This window comes from Scardinius erythrophthalmus (genome assembly GCF_964197995.2).
Source record: "Scardinius erythrophthalmus genome assembly, chromosome: 11".
NCBI lineage: Eukaryota > Metazoa > Chordata > Actinopteri > Cypriniformes > Leuciscidae > Scardinius > Scardinius erythrophthalmus.
The window spans coordinates 23,144,410-23,167,814 of NC_138231.1; positions in this window are offsets into that span (position 1 = coordinate 23,144,410).

Consider the following 23,405-nt stretch of genomic DNA (forward strand, 5'->3'; position numbering starts at 1 on the left):
TCAATTTCGTAACAGCGCCACCTTTTGGTCAAAAGTGACAATCCATTAAATCATATTTTGAATCACTTTTTACATGATTTTTCAGCCATTTCGCCTAAAATCCTCTTTAAATGTCTTTAATTGCTCATTGTTGCAGTTGGTCTGACACTTTCAGACATGTTGGCATGTCTTGTCGTCTTATTCTGCTTGGCCCCGGTAATTGCTGCTTGCAGCTATATTTATTATTATTATTATTATTATTATTATTCTTCCGCCATGGGAGTCTATGGCAGCCCATAGAACCGATTGCGGGAAAGTTGTTTTGATTTGACATTCTGATAGAGGACCGTCTCAACATTAAATACACCAATTTTGGTGTTTCTAAGTCATTCCCTCTAGCGCCACCACCTGTCCAAAGTTTCACTTTTACTTTGCTAATAACTTTTGAACCGTAAGGCCAATCAGCGAAATTCTTTTTTTCTCTGATTCCTGAGCTTATGGCGATTCGATTGCACCCTATGACGTCATTTTCCGTCATAAAAATATGGCCGCCATCTTGAATTTTCAAAAAAAGCTACTTTTTCGAACTCGTCCTAGACGGTTTGTCCGATTTGCACGAAAATTGAACCAGATCATCTTCAGGTAGTGCTGACAAAAAGTTATGGAATTCAAATGGATTCGTCAAACCGTTTTCGATAAACGCACAAATACATTTTACGTAGCGCTAGCAAAAACAGTCGTAAGGCCGTATCTCCGCAACAGTTTATCGTATTCAGACCAAACTTGGTACTTGTACTCACAAGCATGACCTGAGGCTACATGCTGTGTTTCGGCGCAGCGCCACCTACTGGTCCGGAGATATGAAAAATGGCTATTTTTGCTTATAACTTCTGAACAGTTTGTCCAAAAATCATACAATTGGTCTTGTTAGATTCAGGGCAACATGCCGAGTCGACTGATATCCAATTTGACCATATCGGTCATTTTGGCTGTCGGCCATTTTGAATTTTGTGCTAAAATTCTGTATTTTATGAACGCATGAACGGATTGTTACGAAACGTGGTATGGGTCATCAGCACAATGCCCTGAATGAGCCTGAGAAGTTTCGAAACAGCGCCACCTAGTGGTGAATTTTTTTTTTCAAATGCTTATAACTTTGGGTGTGGTCGACTTATTTTCACGAAACTCATCTTTTTAGACTCCTGAATCGTTGCCGAGTCCTACGATACCAAACATGCTAGGTTTTGCCTTACGGTTTGTGTAACGTTGTGATTTAGCGCTTAAAAAACATTTGGCTATATCTTTGAAACCGCTAGTCCGATCGAGATGAAACCACCGTCAGAAGTTTGGAAACATAGGTCGATAGCTATACGCCAATGCCCAAATGCGAAAATATTGATGTTTAGGGGTACTAATTTCCAATCAAAGTCATGTGTCAGTCATTTTTTTCGTGTTTTTTCATATAAATGTCTATAACTCCGAAGCGAATTGAGATATTTTCACCAAAATTGACACACATATGTATGGGCTCACTCTGAGGACACGTAAAAAAAATTGTGGGACTGAGCCTCTTGGTGGCGCTATAATTGAACAAAATATGAAATTCCCATTGACTTCAATACAGTTTTGTGAAATAAAATGCTATACTAAACAAATGCATTGGTGTAATATTACGAAACTCAGATTGTGTCATCAGCACCATCCCCTGAAGGCAACCAAAATATTTCAAGACAGCGCCACCTAGTGGTCAAAAGTTATAACAAAATTTCCAAAAAGGCTAATAACTTTTGAATAAATCTGGCTATTGAAATGCCACGGGTCTTAATAGATTCCTTGGGTCAAGCCGAGAACATAGATACCAAGTTTTCCTTATTTGGCCAAACTTCCTGTCCGTCATCTTGATTTTCATTCAAAACCTACTTTTTCGAACTCCTCCTAGACCGTTTGTCCGATTTTCACCAAAATCGAATCGTATCATCTCCAGACTGTGCCGACAAAAAGTTATGGATTTCGTGTCGATTGATGAAACCGTTTTCGTATAGCACAGCAGCAAAGTTGAGGCATGATGCCAAAATGACTATTCAGGCTTTATATCTGCAATGCCTCGACATATTGACACAAAACTTTGTATGTGTCACTGTCTCCTTACTCTGACCACACCACATCAATTTCGTAACAGCGCCACCTTTTGGTCAAAAGTGACAATCCATTAAATCATATTTTGAATCACTTTTTACATGATTTTTCAGCCATTTCGCCTAAAATCCTCTTTAAATGTCTTTAATTGCTCATTGTTGCAGTTGGTCTGACACTTTCAGACATGTTGGCATGTCTTGTCGTCTTATTCTGCTTGGCCCCGGTAATTGCTGCTTGCAGCTATATTTATTATTATTATTCTTCCTTCTTCCGACTGGGAGTCTATGGCAGCCCATAGAACCGATTGCGGGAAAGTTGTTTTGGTTTGACATTCTGATAGAGGACCGTCTCAACATTAAATACACCAATTTTGGTGTTTCTAAGTCATTCCCTCTAGCGCCACCACCTGTCCAAAATTTCACTTTTATTTTGCTAATAACTTTTGAACCGTAAGGCCAATCAGCGAAATTCTTTTTTCCACTGATTCCTGAGCTCATGGCGATTCGATTGCACCCTATGACGTCATTTGCCGTCATAAAAATATGGCCGCCATCTTGAATTTTCAAAAAAAGCTACTTTTTCGAACTCGTCCTAGACGGTTTGTCCGATTTGCACGAAAATTGAACCAGATCATCTTCAGGTAGTGCTGACAAAAAGTTATGGAATTCAAATGGATTCGTCAAACCGTTTTCGATAAACGCACGAATACATTTTACGTAGCGCTAGCAAAAACAGTCGTAAGGCCGTATCTCCGCAACGGTTTATCGTATTCAGACCAAACTTGGTACTTGTACTCACAAGCATGACCTGAGGCTACATGCTGTGTTTCGGCGCAGCGCCACCTACTGGTCCGGAGATATGAAAAATGGCTATTTTTGCTTATAACTTCTGAACAGTTTGTCCAAAAATCATACAATTGGTCTCGTTAGATTCAGGGCAACATGCCGAGTCGACTGATATCCAATTTGACCATATCGGTCATTTTGGCTGTCGGCCATTTTGAATTTTTTGCTAAAATTCTGTATTTTATGAACGCATGAACGGATTGTTACGAAACGTGGTATGGGTCATCAGCACAATGCCCTGAATGAGCCTGAGAAGTTTCGAAACAGCGCCACCTAGTGGTGAATTTTTTTTTTCAAATGCTTATAACTTTGGGTGTGGTCGACTTATTTTCACGAAACTCATCTTTTTAGACTCCTGAATCATTGCCGAGTCCTACGATACCAAACATGCTAGGTTTTGCCTTACGGTTTGTGTAGCGTTGTGATTTAGCGCTTAAAAAACATTTGGCTATATCTTTGAAACCGCTAGTCCGATCGAGACGAAACCACCGTCAGAAGTTTGGAAACATAGGTCGATAGCTATACGCCAATGCCCAAATGCGAAAATATTGATGTTTAGGGGTACTAATTTCCAATCAAAGTCATGTGTCAGTCATTTTTTTCGTGTTTTTTCATATAAATGTCTATAACTCCGAAGCAAATTGAGATTTTTGCACCAAAATCGACACATATATGTATGGGCTCACTCTGAGGACACATAAAAAAAATGGTGGGACTGAGCCTCTTGGTGGCGCTATAATAGAACAAAACATGAAATTCCCATTGACTTCAATGCAGTTTTGTGAAATAAAATGCTATACTAAACAAATGCATTGGTGTAATATTACGAAACTCAGAATGTGCCATCAGCACCATCCCCTGAAGGTACCCAAAATATTTAGAGACAGCGCCACCTAGTGGTCAAAAGTTATAACAACATTTCCAAAACTGCTAATAACTTTTGAATACATCGGCCTATGTAAATGCCACTGGTCTTAATAGATTCCTTGGGTCAAGCCGAGAACATAGATACCAAATTTTCCTTATTTGGTCAAACTTCTTGTCCGCCATCTTGATTTTCATTCAAAACCTACTTTTTCGAACTCCTCCTAGACCGTTTGTCCGATTTTCACCAAAATCGAATCGTATCATCTCCAGACCGTGCCGACTAAAAGTTATGGATTTCGTGTCGATAGACGAAACCGTTTTCGTATAGCGCAGCAGCAAAGTTGAGGCATGATGCTAATAGCATTAATTAAGGCTTTATCTCTGCAATGCCTTGACATATTGACACCAAACTTTGTATGTGTCATTGTAACTTCACTCTGACCACATCACATCAGTTTTGTAACTGCGCCACCTATTGGTCGAAAGTGATAATCCATCAAATCATATTTTTATTTATTGTTTCTATGATTTTTCAGGCATTTTGCCTAAAATCCTCTTTAAATGTCTTTAATTGCTCATTGTTGCAGTTGGTCTGACACTTTCAGACATGTCGGCATGTCTTGTCGTCTTATTCAGCTTGGCCCCGGTAATGGCTGCTTGCAGCTATATTTATTATTATTATTATTATTCTTCCGCCATGGGAGTCTATGGCAGCCCATAGAACCGATTGCGGGAAAGTTGTTTTGGTTTGACATTCTGATAGAGGACCGTCTCAACATTAAATACACCAATTTTGGTGTTTCTAAGTCATTCCCTCTAGCGCCACCACCTGTCCAAAGTTTCACTTTTATTTTGCTAATAACTTTTGAACCGTAAGGCCAATCAGCGAAATTCTTTTTTCCTCTGATTCCTGAGCTCATGGCGATTCGATTGCACCCTATGACGTCATTTGCCGTCATAAAAATATGGCCGCCATCTTGAATTTTCAAAAAAAGCTATTTTTTCGAACTCGTCCTAGACGGTTTGTCCGATTTGCACGAAAATTGAACCAGATCATCTTCAGGTAGTGCTGACAAAAAGTTATGGAATTCAAATGGATTCGTCAAACCGTTTTCAATAAACGCACAAATACATTTTACGTAGCACTAGCAAAAACAGTCGTAAGGCCGTATCTCCGCAACGGTTTATCGTATTCAGACCAAACTTGGTACTTGTACTCACAAGCATGACCTGAGGCTACATGCTGTGTTTCGGCGCAGCGCCACCTACTGGTCCGGAGATATGAAAAATGGCTATTTTTGCTTATAACTTCTGAACAGTTTGTCCAAAAATCATACAATTGGTCTCGTTAGATTCAGGGCAACATGCCGAGTCGACTGATATCCAATTTGACCATATCGGTCATTTTGGCTGTCGGCCATTTTGAATTTTGTGCTAAAATTCTGTATTTTATGAACGCGTGAACGGATTGTTACGAAATGTGGTATGGGTCATCAGCACAATGCCCTGAATGAGCCTGAGAAGTTTCGAAACAGCGCCACCTAGTGGTGAATTTTTTTTTTCAAATGCTTATAACTTTGGGTGTGGTCGACTTATTTTCACGAAACTCATCTTTTTAGACTCCTGAATCGTTGCCGAGTCCTACGATACCAAACATGCTAGGTTTCGCCTTACGGTTTGTGTAGCGTTGTGATTTAGCGCTTAAAAAACATTTGGCTATATCTTTGAAACCGCTAGTCCGATCGAGACGAAACCACCGTCAGAAGTTTGGAAACATAGGTCGATAGCTATACGCCAATGCCCAAATGCGAAAATATTGATGTTTAGGGGTAGTAATATTCAATCAAAGTCATGTGTCAGTCATTTTTTTCGTGTTTTTTCATATAAATGTCTATAACTCCGAAGCAAATTGAGATTTTTGCACCAAAATCGACACATATATGTATGGGCTCACTCTGAGGACACATTAAAAAAATGGTGGGACTGAGCCTCTTGGTGGCGCTATAATAGAACAAAACATGAAATTCCCATTGACTTCAATGCAGTTTTGTGAAATAAAATGCTATACTAAACAAATGCATTGGTGTAATATTACGAAACTCAGAATGTGCCATCAGCACCATCCCCTGAAGGTACCCAAAATATTTAGAGACAGCGCCACCTAGTGGTCAAAAGTTATAACAACATTTCCAAAACTGCTAATAACTTTTGAATACATCGGCCTATGTAAATGTCACTGGTCTTAATAGATTCCTTGGGTCAAGCCGAGAACATAGATACCAAATTTTCCTTATTTGGTCAAACTTCTTGTCCGCCATCTTGATTTTCATTCAAAACCTACTTTTTCGAACTCCTCCTAGACCGTTTGTCCGATTTTCACCAAAATCGAATCGTATCATCTCCAGACCGTGCCGACTAAAAGTTATGGATTTCGTGTCGATAGACGAAACCGTTTTCGTATAGCGCAGCAGCAAAGTTGAGGCATGATGCTAATAGCATTAATTAAGGCTTTATCTCTGCAATGCCTTGACATATTGACACCAAACTTTGTATGTGTCATTGTAACTTCACTCTGACCACATCACATCAGTTTTGTAACTGCGCCACCTATTGGTCGAAAGTGATAATCCATCAAATCATATTTTTAATTATTGTTTCTATGATTTTTCAGGCATTTTGCCTAAAATCCTCTTTAAATGTCTTTAATTGCTCATTGTTGCAGTTGGTCTGACACTTTCAGACATGTCGGCATGTCTTGTCGTCTTATTCTGCTTGGCCCCGGTAATGGCTGCTTGCAGCTATATTTATTATTATTATTAGGGGCCAAGCACCGAAGGTGCGGAGGCACCTATTGTATCTGTTCCGTTTCTTATTATTATTATTAGGGGCCAAGCACCGAAGGTGCGGAGGCACCTATTGTATCTGTTCCGTTTCTTATTAGGGGCCAAGCACCGAAGGTGCGGAGGCACCTATTGTATCTGTTCCGTTTCTTATTATTATTATTATTATTATTATTATTATTATTCTTCCGCCATGGGAGTCTATGGCAGCCCATAGAACCGATTGCGGGAAAGTTGTTTTGGTTTGACATTCTGATAGAGGACCGTCTCAACATTAAATACACCAATTTTGGTGTTTCTAAGTCATTCCCTCTAGCGCCACCACCTGTCCAAAGTTTCACTTTTATTTTGCTAATAACTTTTGAACCGTAAGGCCAATCAGCGAAATTCTTTTCTCCTCTGATTCCTGAGCTCATGGCGATTCGATAGCACCCTATGACGTCATTTGCCGTCATAAAAATATGGCCGCCATCTTGAATTTTCAAAAAAAGCTACTTTTTCGAACTCGTCCTAGACGGTTTGTCCGATTTGCACGAAAATTGAACCAGATCATCTTCAGGTAGTGCTGACAAAAAGTTATGGAATTCAAATGGATTCGTCAAACCGTTTTCAATAAACGCACAAATACATTTTACGTAGCGCTAGCAAAAACAGTCGTAAGGCCGTATCTCCGCAACGGTTTATCGTATTCAGACCAAACTTGGTACATGTACTCACAAGCATGACCTGAGGCTACATGCTGTGTTTCGGCGCAGCGCCACCTACTGGTCCGGAGATATGAAAAATGGCTATTTTTGCTTATTACTTCTGAACAGTTTGTCCAAAAATCATACAATTGGTCTCGTTAGATTCAGGGCAACATGCCGAGTCGACTGATATCCAATTTGACCATATCGGTCATTTTGGCTGTCGGCCATTTTGAATTTTGTGCTAAAATTCTGTATTTTATGAACGCATGAACGGATTGTTACGAAACGTGGTATGGGTCATCAGCACAATGCCCTGAATGAGCCTGAGAAGTTTCGAAACAGCGCCACCTAGTGGTGAATTTTTTTTTTCAAATGCTTATAACTTTGGGTGTGGTCGACTTATTTTCACGAAACTCATCTTTTTAGACTCCTGAATCGTTGCCGAGTCCTACGATACCAAACATGCTAGGTTTTGCCTTACGGTTTGTGTAGCGTTGTGATTTAGCGCTTAAAAAACATTTGGCTATATCTTTGAAACCGCTAGTCCGATCGAGACGAAACCACCGTCAGAAGTTTGGAAACATAGGTCGATAGCTATACGCCAATGCCCAAATGCGAAAATATTGATGTTTAGGGGTACTAATTTCCAATCAAAGTCATGTGTCAGTCATTTTTTTCGTGTTTTTTCATATAAATGTCTATAACTCCGAAGCAAATTGAGATTTTTGCACCAAAATCGACACATATATGTATGGGCTCACTCTGAGGACACATAAAAAAAATGGTGGGACTGAGCCTCTTGGTGGCGCTATAATAGAACAAAACATGAAATTCCCATTGACTTCAATGCAGTTTTGTGAAATAAAATGCTATACTTAACAAATGCATTGGTGTAATATTACGAAACTCAGAATGTGCCATCAGCACCATCCCCTGAAGGTACCCAAAATATTTAGAGACAGCGTCACCTAGTGGTCAAAAGTTATAATAGCATTTCCAAAACTGCTAATAACTTTTGAATACATCGGCCTATGTAAATACCACTGGTCTTAATAGATTCCTTGGATCAAGCCGAGAACATATATACCAAATTTTCCTTATTTGGTCAAACTTCTTGTCCGCCATCTTGATTTTCATTCAAAACCTACTTTTTCGAACTCCTCCTAGACCGTTTGTCCGATTTTCACCAAAATCGAATCGTATCATCTCCAGACTGTGCCGACTAAAAGTTATGGATTTCGTGTCGATAGACGAAACCGTTTTCGTATAGCGCAGCAGCAAAGTTGAGACATGATGCTAATAGCACTAATTAAGGCTTTATCTCTGCAATGCCTTGAAATATTGACACCAAACTTTGTATGTGTCATTGTAACTTCATTCTGACCACATCACATCAGTTTTGTAACTGCGCCACCTATTGGTCGAAAGTGATAATCCATCAAATCATATTTTTAATTATTGTTTCTATGATTTTTCAGGCATTTTGCCTAAAATCCTCTTTAAATGTCTTTATTGCTCATTGTTGCAGTTGGTCTGACACTTTCAGACATGTTGGCATGTCTTGTCGTCTTATTCTGCTTGGCCCCGGTAATGGCTGCTTGCAGCTATATTTATTATTATTATTATTATTATTATTATTATTCTTCCGCCATGGGAGTCTATGGCAGCCCATAGAACCGATTGCGGGAAAGTTGTTTTGGTTTGACATTCTGATAGAGGACCGTCTCAACATTAAATACACCAATTTTGGTGTTTCTAAGTCATTCCCTCTAGCGCCACCACCTGTCCAAAGTTTCACTTTTATTTTGCTAATAACTTTTGAACCGTAAGGCCAATTAGCGAAATTCTTTTTTCCTCTGATTCCTGAGCTCATGGCGATTCGATTGCACCCTATGACGTCATTTGCCGTCATAAAAATATGGCCGCCATCTTGAATTTTCAAAAAAAGCTACTTTTTCGAACTCGTCCTAGACGGTTTGTCCGATTTGCACGAAAATTGAACCAGATCATCTTCAGGTAGTGCTGACCAAAAGTTATGGAATTCAAATGGATTCGTCAAACCGTTTTCAATAAACGCACAAATACATTTTACGTAGCGCTAGCAAAAACAGTCGTAAGGCCGTATCTCCGCAACGGTTTATCGTATTCAGACCAAACTTGGTACTTGTACTCACAAGCATGACCTGAGGCTACATGCTGCGTTTCGGCGCAGCGCCACCTACTGGTCCGGAGATATGAAAAATGGCTATTTTTGCTTATAACTTCTGAACAGTTTGTCCAAAAATCATACAATTGGTCTCGTTAGATTCAGGGCAACATGCCGAGTCGACTGATATCCAATTTGACCATATCGGTCATTTTGGCTGTCGGCCATTTTGAATTTTGTGCTAAAATTCTGTATTTTATGAACGCATGAACGGATTGTTACGAAATGTGGTATGGGTCATCAGCACGATGCCCTGAATGAGCCTGAGAAGTTTCGAAACAGCGCCACCTAGTGGTGAATTTTTTTTTTTCAAATGCTTATAACTTTGGGTGTGGTCGACTTATTTTCACGAAACTCATCTTTTTAGACTCCTGAATCGTTGCCGAGTCCTACGATACCAAACATGCTAGGTTTCGCCTTACGGTTTGTGTAGCGTTGTGATTTAGCGCTTAAAAAACATTTGGCTATATCTTTGAAACCGCTAGTCCGATCGAGACGAAACCACCGTCAGAAGTTTGGAAACATAGGTCGATAGCTATACGCCAATGCCCAAATGCGAAAATATTGATGTTTAGGGGTAGTAATATTCAATCAAAGTCATGTGTCAGTAATTTTTTTCGTGTTTTTTCATATAAATGTCTATAACTCCGAAGCAAATTGAGATTTTTGCACCAAAATCGACACATATATGTATGGGCTCACTCTGAGGACACATTAAAAAAATGGTGGGACTGAGCCTCTTGGTGGCGCTATAATAGAACAAAACATGAAATTCCCATTGACTTCAATGCAGTTTTGTGAAATAAAATGCTATACTAAACAAATGCATTGGTGTAATATTACGAAACTCAGAATGTGCCATCAGCACCATCCCCTGAAGGTACCCAAAATATTTAGAGACAGCGCCACCTAGTGGTCAAAAGTTATAACAACATTTCCAAAACTGCTAATAACTTTTGAATACATCGGCCTATGTAAATGTCACTGGTCTTAATAGATTCCTTGGGTCAAGCCGAGAACATAGATACCAAATTTTCCTTATTTGGTCAAACTTCTTGTCCGCCATCTTGATTTTCATTCAAAACCTACTTTTTCGAACTCCTCCTAGACCGTTTGTCCGATTTTCACCAAAATCGAATCGTATCATCTCCAGACCGTGCCGACTAAAAGTTATGGATTTCGTGTCGATAGACGAAACCGTTTTCGTATAGCGCAGCAGCAAAGTTGAGGCATGATGCTAATAGCATTAATTAAGGCTTTATCTCTGCAATGCCTTGACATATTGACACCAAACTTTGTATGTGTCATTGTAACTTCACTCTGACCACATCACATCAGTTTTGTAACTGCGCCACCTATTGGTCGAAAGTGATAATCCATCAAATCATATTTTTAATTATTGTTTCTATGATTTTTCAGGCATTTTGCCTAAAATCCTCTTTAAATGTCTTTAATTGCTCATTGTTGCAGTTGGTCTGACACTTTCAGACATGTCGGCATGTCTTGTCGTCTTATTCTGCTTGGCCCCGGTAATGGCTGCTTGCAGCTATATTTATTATTATTATTATTATTATTATTATTATTCTTCCGCCATGGGAGTCTATGGCAGCCCATAGAACCGATTGCGGGAAAGTTGTTTTGGTTTGACATTCTGATAGAGGACCGTCTCAACATTAAATACACCAATTTTGGTGTTTCTAAGTCATTCCCTCTAGCGCCACCACCTGTCCAAAGTTTCACTTTTATTTTGCTAATAACTTTTGAACCGTAAGGCCAATCAGCGAAATTCTTTTTTCCTCTGATTCCTGAGCTCATGGCGATTCGATTGTACCCTATGACGTCATTTGCCGTCATAAAAATATGGCCGCCATCTTGAATTTTCAAAAAAAGCTACTTTTTCGAACTCGTCCTAGACGGTTTGTCCGATTTGCACGAAAATTGAACCAGATCATCTTCAGGTAGTGCTGACAAAAAGTTATGGAATTCAAATGGATTCGTCAAACCGTTTTCAATAAACGCACAAATACATTTTACGTAGCGCTAGCAAAAACAGTCGTAAGGCCGTATCTCCGCAACGGTTTATCGTATTCAGACCAAACTTGGTACTTGTACTCACAAGCATGACCTGAGGCTACATGCTGTGTTTCGGCGCAGCGCCACCTACTGGTCCGGAGATATGAAAAATGGCTATTTTTGCTTATAACTTCTGAACAGTTTGTCCAAAAATCATACAATTGGTCTCGTTAGATTCAGGGCAACATGCCGAGTCGACTGATATCCAATTTGACCATATCGGTCATTTTGGCTGTCGGCCATTTTGAATTTTGTGCTAAAATTCTGTATTTTATGAACGCATGAACGGATTGTTACGAAACGTGGTATGGGTCATCAGCACAATGCCCTGAATGAGCCTGAGAAGTTTCGAAACAGCGCCACCTAGTGGTGAATTTTTTTTTTCAAATGCTTATAACTTTGGGTGTGGTCGACTTATTTTCACGAAACTCATCTTTTTAGACTCCTGAATCGTTGCCGAGTCCTACGATACCAAACATGCTAGGTTTCGCCTTACGGTTTGTGTAGCGTTGTGATTTAGCGCTTAAAAAACATTTGGCTATATCTTTGAAACCGCTAGTCCGATCGAGACGAAACCACCGTCAGAAGTTTGGAAACATAGGTCGATAGCTATACGCCAATGCCCAAATGCGAAAATATTGATGTTTAGGGGTACTAATTTCCAATCAAAGTCATGTGTCAGTCATTTTTTTCATGTTTTTTCATATAAATGTCTATAACTCCGAAGCGAATTGAGATATTTTCACCAAAATTGACACACATATGTATGGGCTCACTCTGAGGACACGTAAAAAAAATTGTGGGACTGAGCCTCTTGGTGGCGCTATAATTGAACAAAATATGAAATTCCCATTGACTTCAATACAGTTTTGTGAAATAAAATGCTATACTAAACAAATGCATTGGTGTAATATTACGAAACTCAGATTGTGTCATCAGCACCATCCCCTGAAGGCAACCAAAATATTTCAAGACAGCGCCACCTAGTGGTCAAAAGTTATAACAACATTTCCAAAAAGGCTAATAACTTTTGAATAAATCTGGCTATTGAAATGCCACGGGTCTTAATAGATTCCTTGGGTCAAGCCGAGAACATAGATACCAAGTTTTCCTTATTTGGCCAAACTTCCTGTCCGCCATCTTGATTTTCATTCAAAACCTACTTTTTCGAACTCCTCCTAGACCGTTTGTCCGATTTTCACCAAAATCGAATCGTATCATCTCCAGACTGTGCCGACAAAAAGTTATGGATTTCGTGTCGATTGATGAAACCGTTTTCGTATAGCACAGCAGCAAAGCTGAGGCATGATGCCAAAATGACTATTCAGGCTTTATCTCTGCAATGCCTTGACATATTAACACCAAACTTTGTATGTGTCATTGTCACTTCACTCTGACCACATCACATCAGTTTTGTAACTGCGCCACCTATTGGTCGAAAGTGATAGTCCATTAAATCATATTTTTCTTCACTGTTTCTATGATTTTTCAGGCATTTTGCCTAAAATCCTCTTTAATGTCTTTAATTGCTCATTGGTCTGACACTTTCAGCAATGTTGGCATGTCTTGTCATCTGATTGTGCTTGGCCCCGGTAATTGCTGCTTGCAGCTATATTTATTATTATTATTATTATTATTATTATTCTTCCGCCATGGGAGTCTATGGCAGCCCATAGAACCGATTGCGGGAAAGTTGTTTTGGTTTGACATTCTGATAGAGGACCGTCTCAACATTAAATACACCAATTTTGGTGTTTCTAAGTCATTCCCTCTAGCGCCACCACCTGTCCAAAGTTTCACTTTTATTTTGCTAATAACTTTTGAACCAAAAGGCCAATCAGCGAAATTCTTTTTTCCTCTGATTCCTGAGCTCATGGCGATTCGATTGCACCCTATGACGTCATTTGCCGTCATAAAAATATGGCCGCCATCTTGAATTTTCAAAAAAAGCTACTTTTTCGAACTCGTCCTAGACGGTTTGTCCGATTTGCACGAAAATTGAACCAGATCATCTTCAGGTAGTGCTGACAAAAAGTTATGGAATTCAAATGGATTCGTCAAACCGTTTTCAATAAACGCACAAATACATTTTACGTAGCGCTAGCAAAAACAGTCGTAAGGCCGTATCTCCGCAACGGTTTATCGTATTCAGACCAAACTTGGTACTTGTACTCACAAGCATGACCTGAGGCTACATGCTGTGTTTCGGCGCAGCGCCACCTACTGGTCCGGAGATATGAAAAATGGCTATTTTTGCTTATAACTTCTGAACAGTTTGTCCAAAAATCATACAATTGGTCTCGTTAGATTCAGGGCAACATGCCGAGTCGACTGATATTCAATTTGACCATATCGGTCATTTTGGCTGTCGGCCATTTTGAATTTTGTGCTAAAATTCTGTATTTTATGAACGCATGAACGGATTGTTACGAAACGTGGTATGGGTCATCAGCACAATGCCCTGAATGAGCCTGAGAAGTTTCGAAACAGCGCCACCTAGTGGTGAATTTTTTTTTTCAAATGCTTATAACTTTGGGTGTGGTCGACTTATTTTCACGAAACTCATCTTTTTAGACTCCTGAATCGTTGCCGAGTCCTACGATACCAAACATGCTAGGTTTCGCCTTACGGTTTGTGTAGCGTTGTGATTTAGCGCTTAAAAAACATTTGGCTATATCTTTGAAACCGCTAGTCCGATCGAGACGAAACCACCGTCAGAAGTTTGGAAACATAGGTCGATAGCTATACGCCAATGCCCAAATGCGAAAATATTGATGTTTAGGGGTACTAATTTCCAATCAAAGTCATGTGTCAGTCATTTTTTTCGTGTTTTTTCATATAAATGTCTATAACTCCGAAGCGAATTGAGATATTTTCACCAAAATTGACACACATATGTATGGGCTCACTCTGAGGACACGTAAAAAAAATTGTGGGACTGAGCCTCTTGGTGGCGCTATAATTGAACAAAACATGAAATTCCCATTGACTTCAATGCAGTTTTGTGAAATAAAATGCTATACTAAACAAATGCATTGGTGTAATATTACGAAACTCAGAATGTGCCATCAGCACCATCCCCTGAAGGTACCCAAAATATTTAGAGACAGCGCCACCTAGTGGTCAAAAGTTATAACAACATTTCCAAAACTGCTAATAACTTTTGAATACATCGGCCTATGTAAATGCCACTGGTCTTAATAGATTCCTTGGGTCAAGCCGAGAACATAGATACCAAATTTTCCTTATTTGGTAAACTTCTTGTCCGCCATCTTGATTTTCATTCAAAACCTACTTTTTCGAACTCCTCCTAGACCGTTTGTCCGATTTTCACCAAAATCGAATCGTATCATCTCCAGACCGTGCCGACTAAAAGTTATGGATTTCGTGTCGATAGACGAAACCGTTTTCGTATAGCGCAGCAGCAAAGTTGAGGCATGATGCTAATAGCATTAATTAAGGCTTTATCTCTGCAATGCCTTGACATATTGACACCAAACTTTGTATGTGTCATTGTAACTTCACTCTGACCACATCACATCAGTTTTGTAACTGCGCCACCTATTGGTCGAAAGTGATAATCCATCAAATCATATTTTTATTTATTGTTTCTATGATTTTTCAGGCATTTTGCCTAAAATCCTCTTTAAATGTCTTTAATTGCTCATTGTTGCAGTTGGTCTGACACTTTCAGACATGTCGGCATGTCTTGTCGTCTTATTCAGCTTGGCCCCGGTAATGGCTGCTTGCAGCTATATTTATTATTATTATTATTAGGGGCCAAGCACCGAAGGTGCGGAGGCACCTATTGTATCTGTTCCGTTTCTTATTATTATTATTATTATTATTATTATTATTATTCTTCCGCCATGGGAGTCTATGGCAGCCCATAGAACCGATTGCGGGAAAGTTGTTTTGGTTTGACATTCTGATAGAGGACCGTCTCAACATTAAATACACCAATTTTGGTGTTTCTAAGTCATTCCCTCTAGCGCCACCACCTGTCCAAAGTTTCACTTTTATTTTGCTAATAACTTTTGAACCGTAAGGCCAATTAGCGAAATTCTTTTTTCCTCTGATTCCTGAGCTCATGGCGATTCGATTGCACCCTATGACGTCATTTGCCGTCATAAAAATATGGCCGCCATCTTGAATTTTCAAAAAAAGCTACTTTTTCGAACTCGTCCTAGACGGTTTGTCCGATTTGCACGAAAATTGAACCAGATCATCTTCAGGTAGTGCTGACCAAAAGTTATGGAATTCAAATGGATTCGTCAAACCGTTTTCAATAAACGCACAAATACATTTTACGTAGCGCTAGCAAAAACAGTCGTAAGGCCGTATCTCCGCAACGGTTTATCGTATTCAGACCAAACTTGGTACTTGTACTCACAAGCATGACCTGAGGCTACATGCTGCGTTTCGGCGCAGCGCCACCTACTGGTCCGGAGATATGAAAAATGGCTATTTTTGCTTATAACTTCTGAACAGTTTGTCCAAAAATCATACAATTGGTCTCGTTAGATTCAGGGCAACATGCCGAGTCGACTGATATCCAATTTGACCATATCGGTCATTTTGGCTGTCGGCCATTTTGAATTTTGTGCTAAAATTCTGTATTTTATGAACGCATGAACGGATTGTTACGAAACGTGGTATGGGTCATCAGCACAATGCCCTGAATGAGCCTGAGAAGTTTCGAAACAGCGCCACCTAGTGGTGAATTTTTTTTTTCAAATGCTTATAACTTTGGGTGTGGTCGACTTATTTTCACGAAACTCATCTTTTTAGACTCCTGAATCGTTGCCGAGTCCTACGATACCAAACATACTAGGTTTCGCCTTACGGTTTGTGTAGCGTTGTGATTTAGCGCTTAAAAAACATTTGGCTATATCTTTGAAACCGCTAGTCCGATCGAGACGAAACCACCGTCAGAAGTTTGGAAACATAGGTCGATAGCTATACGCCAATGCCCAAATGCGAAAATATTGATGTTTAGGGGTACTAATTTCTAATCAAAGTCATGTGTCAGTCATTTTTTTCGTGTTTTTTCATATAAATGTCTATAACTCCGAAGCGAATTGAGATATTTTCACCAAAATTGACACACATATGTATGGGCTCACTCTGAGGACACGTAAAAAAAATTGTGGGACTGAGCCTCTTGGTGGCGCTATAATTGAACAAAATATGAAATTCCCATTGACTTCAATACAGTTTTGTGAAATAAAATGCTATACTAAACAAATGCATTGGTGTAATATTACGAAACTCAGATTGTGTCATCAGCACCATCCCCTGAAGGCAACCAAAATATTTCAAGACAGCGCCACCTAGTGGTCAAAAGTTATAACAAAATTTCCAAAAAGGCTAATAACTTTTGAATACATCTGGCTATTGAAATGCCACTGGTCTTAATAGATTCCTTGGGTCAAGCCGAGAACATAGATACCAAGTTTTCCTTATTTGGCCAAACTTCCTGTCCGCCATCTTGATTTTCATTCAAAACCTACTTTTTCGAACTCCTCCTAGACCGTTTGTCCGATTTTCACCAAAATCGAATCGTATCATCTCCAGACTGTGCCGACAAAAAGTTATGGATTTCGTGTCGATTGATGAAACCGTTTTCGTATAGCACAGCAGCAAAGTTGAGGCATGATGCCAAAATGACTATTCAGGCTTTATATCTGCAATGCCTTGACATATTGACACAAAACTTTGTATGTGTCACTGTCTCCTTACTCTGACCACACCACATCAATTTCGTAACAGCGCCACCTTTTGGTCAAAAGTGACAATCCATTAAATCATATTTTGAATCACTTTTTACATGATTTTTCAGCCATTTCGCCTAAAATCCTCTTTAAATGTCTTTAATTGCTCATTGTTGCAGTTGGTCTGACACTTTCAGACATGTTGGCATGTCTTGTCGTCTTATTCTGCTTGGCCCCGGTAATTGCTGCTTGCAGCTATATTTAGGGGCCAAGCACCGAAGGTGCGGAGGCACCTATTGTATCTGTTCCGTTTCTTATTATTATTATTATTAGGGGCCAAGCACCGAAGGTGCGGAGGCACCTATTGTATCTGTTCCGTTTCTTATTATTATTATTATTATTATTATTATTATTATTCTTCCGCTCTGGGAGTCTATGGCAGCCCATAGAACCGATTGCGGGAAAGTTGTTTTGGTTTGACATTCTGATAGAGGACAGTCCCAACATTAAATACACCAATTTTGGTGATTCTAAGTCATTCCCTCTAGCGCCACCACCTGTCCAAAGTTTCACTTTTACTTTGCTAATAACTTTTGAACCGTAAGGCCAATCAACAAAATTATTTTTTCCTCTGATTCCTGAGCTCATGGCGATTCGATTGCACCCTATGACGTCATTTTCCGTCATAAAAATATGGTCGCCATCTTGAATTTTCAAAAAAACCTACTTTTTCGAACTCGTCCTAGACGGTTTGTCCGATTTGCACGAAAATTGAACCAGATCATCTTCAGGTAGTGCTGACAAAAAGTTATGGAATTCAAATTGATTCGTCAAACCGTTTTCGATAAACGCACGAATACATTTTACGTAGCGCTAGCAAAAACAGTCGTAAAGCCGTATCTCCGCAACGGTTTATCGTATTCAGACCAAACTTGGTACTTGTACTCACAAGCATGACCTGAGGCTACATGCTGTGTTTCAGCGCAGCGCCACCTACTGGTCCGGAGATATGAAAAATGGCTATTTTTTCTTATAACTTCTGAACAGTTTGTCCAAAAATCATAAAATTGGTCTCGTTAGATTCAGGGCAACATGCCGAGTCGACTGATATCCAATTTGACCATATCGGTCATTTTGGCTGTCGGCCATTTTGAATTTTGTGCTAAAATGCTCTATTTTAACAACGCATGAACGGATTGTTACGAAACTTGGTATGGGTCATCAACACGATGTCCTGAAGGAGTGTGAGAAGTTTCGTAACAGTGCCACCTAGTGGTGAATTTTTTTTTTCAAAAGCTTATAACTTTGGGTGTGATCGACTTATTTTCACGAAACTCATCTCATTGGACTCCTGAATCGTTGCCGAGTCCAACGATACCAAACATGTTAGGTTTCGCCTAACGGTTTGTGTAGCGTTGTGATTTAGCGCTTAAAAAACATTTGGCTATATCTTCGAAACCGCTTGTCCGATCGAGACGAAACCACCGTCAGAAGTTTGGAAACATAGGTCGATAGCTATACGCCAATGCCCAAATGCGAAAATATTGATGTTTAGGGGTAGTAATATTCAATCAAAGTCATGTGTCAGTCATTTTTTTCGTGTTTTTTCATATAAATGTCTATAACTCCGAAGCAAATTGAGATTTTTGCACCAAAATCGACTCATATATGTATGGGCTCACTCTGAGGACACATAAAAAAAATGGTGGGACTGAGCCTCTTGGTGGCGCTATAATAGAACAAAACATGAAATTCCCATTGACTTCAATGCAGTTTTGTGAAATAAAATGCTATACTAAACAAATGCATTGGTGTAATATTACGAAACTCAGAATGTGCCATCAGCACCATCCCCTGAAGGTACCCAAAATATTTAGAGACAGCGCCACCTAGTGGTCAAAAGTTATAACAACATTTCCAAAACTGCTAATAACTTTTGAATACATCGGCCTATGTAAATGCCACTGGTCTTAATAGATTCCTTGGGTCAAGCCGAGAACATAGATACCAAATTTTCCTTATTTGGTCAAACTTCTTGTCCGCCATCTTGATTTTCATTCAAAACCTACTTTTTCGAACTCCTCCTAGACCGTTTGTCCGATTTTCACCAAAATCAAATCGTATCATCTCCAGACCGTGCCGACTAAAAGTTATGGATTTCGTGTCGATAGACGAAACCGTTTTCGTATAGCGCAGCAGCAAAGTTGAGGCATGATGCTAATAGCATTAATTAAGGCTTTATCTCTGCAATGCCTTGACATATTGACACCAAACTTTGTATGTGTCATTGTAACTTCACTCTGACCACATCACATCAGTTTTGTAACTGCGCCACCTATTGGTCGAAAGTGATAATCCATCAAATCATATTTTTAATTATTGTTTCTATGATTTTTCAGGCATTTTGCCTAAAATCCTCTTTAAATGTCTTTAATTGCTCATTGTTGCAGTTGGTCTGACACTTTCAGACATGTCGGCATGTCTTGTCGTCTTATTCTGCTTGGCCCCGGTAATGGCTGCTTGCAGCTATATTTAGGGGCCAAGCACCGAAGGTGCGGAGGCACCTATTGTATCTGTTCCGTTTCTTATTATTATTATTATTATTATTATTATTATTATTCTTCCGCCATGGGAGTCTATGGCAGCCCATAGAACCGATTGCGGGAAAGTTGTTTTGGTTTGACATTCTGATAGAGGACCGTCTCAACATTAAATACACCAATTTTGGTGTTTCTAAGTCATTCCCTCTAGCGCCACCACCTGTCCAAAGTTTCACTTTTATTTTGCTAATAACTTTTGAACCGTAAGGCCAATTAGCGAAATTCTTTTTTCCTCTGATTCCTGAGCTCATGGCGATTCGATTGCACCCTATGACGTCATTTGCCGTCATAAAAATATGGCCGCCATCTTGAATTTTCAAAAAAAGCTACTTTTTCGAACTCGTCCTAGACGGTTTGTCCGATTTGCACGAAAATTGAACCAGATCATCTTCAGGTAGTGCTGACCAAAAGTTATGGAATTCAAATGGATTCGTCAAACCGTTTTCAATAAACGCACAAATACATTTTACGTAGCGCTAGCAAAAACAGTCGTAAGGCCGTATCTCCGCAACGGTTTATCGTATTCAGACCAAACTTGGTACTTGTACTCACAAGCATGACCTGAGGCTACATGCTGCGTTTCGGCGCAGCGCCACCTACTGGTCCGGAGATATGAAAAATGGCTATTTTTGCTTATAACTTCTGAACAGTTTGTCCAAAAATCATACAATTGGTCTCGTTAGATTCAGGGCAACATGCCGAGTCGACTGATATCCAATTTGACCATATCGGTCATTTTGGCTGTCGGCCATTTTGAATTTTGTGCTAAAATTCTGTATTTTATGAACGCATGAACGGATTGTTACGAAATGTGGTATGGGTCATCAGCACGATGCCCTGAATGAGCCTGAGAAGTTTCGAAACAGCGCCACCTAGTGGTGAATTTTTTTTTTCAAATGCTTATAACTTTGGGTGTGGTCGACTTATTTTCACGAAACTCATCTTTTTAGACTCCTGAATCGTTGCCGAGTCCTACGATACCAAACATGCTAGGTTTCGCCTTACGGTTTGTGTAGCGTTGTGATTTAGCGCTTAAAAAACATTTGGCTATATCTTTGAAACCGCTAGTCCGATCGAGACGAAACCACCGTCAGAAGTTTGGAAACATAGGTCGATAGCTATACGCCAATGCCCAAATGCGAAAATATTGATGTTTAGGGGTAGTAATATTCAATCAAAGTCATGTGTCAGTCATTTTTTTCGTGTTTTTTCATATAAATGTCTATAACTCCGAAGCAAATTGAGATTTTTGCACCAAAATCGACACATATATGTATGGGCTCACTCTGAGGACACATTAAAAAAATGGTGGGACTGAGCCTCTTGGTGGCGCTATAATAGAACAAAACATGAAATTCCCATTGACTTCAATGCAGTTTTGTGAAATAAAATGCTATACTAAACAAATGCATTGGTGTAATATTACGAAACTCAGAATGTGCCATCAGCACCATCCCCTGAAGGTACCCAAAATATTTAGAGACAGCGCCACCTAGTGGTCAAAAGTTATAACAACATTTCCAAAACTGCTAATAACTTTTGAATACATCGGCCTATGTAAATGTCACTGGTCTTAATAGATTCCTTGGGTCAAGCCGAGAACATAGATACCAAATTTTCCTTATTTGGTCAAACTTCTTGTCCGCCATCTTGATTTTCATTCAAAACCTACTTTTTCGAACTCCTCCTAGACCGTTTGTCCGATTTTCACCAAAATCGAATCGTATCATCTCCAGACCGTGCCGACTAAAAGTTATGGATTTCGTGTCGATAGACGAAACCGTTTTCGTATAGCGCAGCAGCAAAGTTGAGGCATGATGCTAATAGCATTAATTAAGGCTTTATCTCTGCAATGCCTTGACATATTGACACCAAACTTTGTATGTGTCATTGTAACTTCACTCTGACCACATCACATCAGTTTTGTAACTGCGCCACCTATTGGTCGAAAGTGATAATCCATCAAATCATATTTTTAATTATTGTTTCTATGATTTTTCAGGCATTTTGCCTAAAATCCTCTTTAAATGTCTTTAATTGCTCATTGTTGCAGTTGGTCTGACACTTTCAGACATGTCGGCATGTCTTGTCGTCTTATTCTGCTTGGCCCCGGTAATGGCTGCTTGCAGCTATATTTATTATTATTATTATTATTCTTCCGCCATGGGAGTCTATGGCAGCCCATAGAACCGATTGCGGGAAAGTTGTTTTGGTTTGACATTCTGATAGAGGACCGTCTCAACATTAAATACACCAATTTTGGTGTTTCTAAGTCATTCCCTCTAGCGCCACCACCTGTCCAAAGTTTCACTTTTATTTTGCTAATAACTTTTGAACCGTAAGGCCAATTAGCGAAATTCTTTTTTCCTCTGATTCCTGAGCTCATGGCGATTCGATTGCACCCTATGACGTCATTTGCCGTCATAAAAATATGGCCGCCATCTTGAATTTTCAAAAAAAGCTACTTTTTCGAACTCGTCCTAGACGGTTTGTCCGATTTGCACGAAAATTGAACCAGATCATCTTCAGGTAGTGCTGACCAAAAGTTATGGAATTCAAATGGATTCGTCAAACCGTTTTCAATAAACGCACAAATACATTTTACGTAGCGCTAGCAAAAACAGTCGTAAGGCCGTATCTCCGCAACGGTTTATCGTATTCAGACCAAACTTGGTACTTGTACTCACAAGCATGACCTGAGGCTACATGCTGCGTTTCGGCGCAGCGCCACCTACTGGTCCGGAGATATGAAAAATGGCTATTTTTGCTTATAACTTCTGAACAGTTTGTCCAAAAATCATACAATTGGTCTCGTTAGATTCAGGGCAACATGCCGAGTCGACTGATATCCAATTTGACCATATCGGTCATTTTGGCTGTCGGCCATTTTGAATTTTGTGCTAAAATTCTGTATTTTATGAACGCATGAACGGATTGTTACGAAATGTGGTATGGGTCATCAGCACGATGCCCTGAATGAGCCTGAGAAGTTTCGAAACAGCGCCACCTAGTGGTGAATTTTTTTTTTCAAATGCTTATAACTTTGGGTGTGGTCGACTTATTTTCACGAAACTCATCTTTTTAGACTCCTGAATCGTTGCCGAGTCCTACGATACCAAACATGCTAGGTTTCGCCTTACGGTTTGTGTAGCGTTGTGATTTAGCGCTTAAAAAACATTTGGCTATATCTTTGAAACCGCTAGTCCGATCGAGACGAAACCACCGTCAGAAGTTTGGAAACATAGGTCGATAGCTATACGCCAATGCCCAAATGCGAAAATATTGATGTTTAGGGGTACTAATTTCCAATCAAAGTCATGTGTCAGTCATTTTTTTCGTGTTTTTTCATATAAATGTCTATAACTCCGAAGCAAATTGAGATTTTTGCACCAAAATCGACACATATATGTATGGGCTCACTCTGAGGACACATTAAAAAAATGGTGGGACTGAGCC